We start from the raw sequence: 842 nt of genomic DNA, 5'->3' as shown, positions 1-842 counted from the left end.
TATGGTTCCTTTTACAATTATCATAAGAAAAAAAAGGACTTTGAATGGCATTAACATTACTAGAAGAAGGGTTAGATCTTAAGTTTTCAATCTTTTTAGCTAAGGCTGAAACTTGAGAAGTTAAACTAGTTAAAGCATCAAGTTCATATACCCTAGTAGGATTTTTAGGTACAAACCTCTCATTGGCTCACTCATAATTATTCATGGCCATTTCTTCAATCAAGTCATATGTGCATCAATAGACATATTAAAGCCCCACCAACAGTAATATCTATGGTAGTCTTAGCTTGCCCTACTAACCCATTATAGAAAATTTGAACTTACAACCATTTGGGCAGGCGATAGTGTGGACACCTCCTTAAAAGCTCCTTGTACCTCTCTCATACATCAAATAAAGATTCAATATCAAATTGCTTAAAAGATGTAATGTCATTGCACGTTTTGACCATCTTAGATAGAGGAAAGAAACTAGTCAAGAATTTTTATGAACTAGGCCATCCAAATTAGTAATTGAACTAGGAAAAAGAGACACAAGCCAACTCTTCGCTTTATCCTTGATAGAAAAAGGAAATAGTCTTAATCTAATGGCATTATTAGTAACTCCATTATATTTAAAAGGATCACAAATTTCAAAGAAATTAGTAAGATAAAGAATGGGTCATCACTAGTTAACCCACAAAATTGAATAGAGTTTTGAATCATATTAATAATAGATGATTTTAATTCAAAATTGTTGGCTTGAATAGTTAGCCTACTAATGCTCGATTGAAAACCATTTAGCAAAAGGACAGTATAGTCCCTAAGTGCTCTATGATTTTCTTGTAATTGATCAATCATAGTTG

At 32.2% G+C, this 842-nt stretch overlaps 1 non-coding gene across 1 annotated transcript; it reads left to right on the top strand.

Annotated features, from left to right (window-relative positions):
- Positions 1-336: 336 nt before the first annotated feature.
- Positions 337-442, top strand: LOC149518732 (small nucleolar RNA R71). The gene has a single exon (XR_016342521.1). It is a non-coding gene; the product is annotated as a small nucleolar RNA R71 (small nucleolar RNA).
- Positions 443-842: the final 400 nt, after the last annotated feature.

The sequence above is a fragment of the Durio zibethinus genome, chromosome 5, assembly GCF_047325235.1.
Source record: "Durio zibethinus cultivar Kanyao isolate XHJ-2024 chromosome 5, ASM4732523v1, whole genome shotgun sequence".
NCBI lineage: Eukaryota > Viridiplantae > Streptophyta > Magnoliopsida > Malvales > Malvaceae > Durio > Durio zibethinus.
Note: the sequence above shows the minus strand (reverse complement) of the source record. Positions and strands in the feature narration are given on the sequence as shown.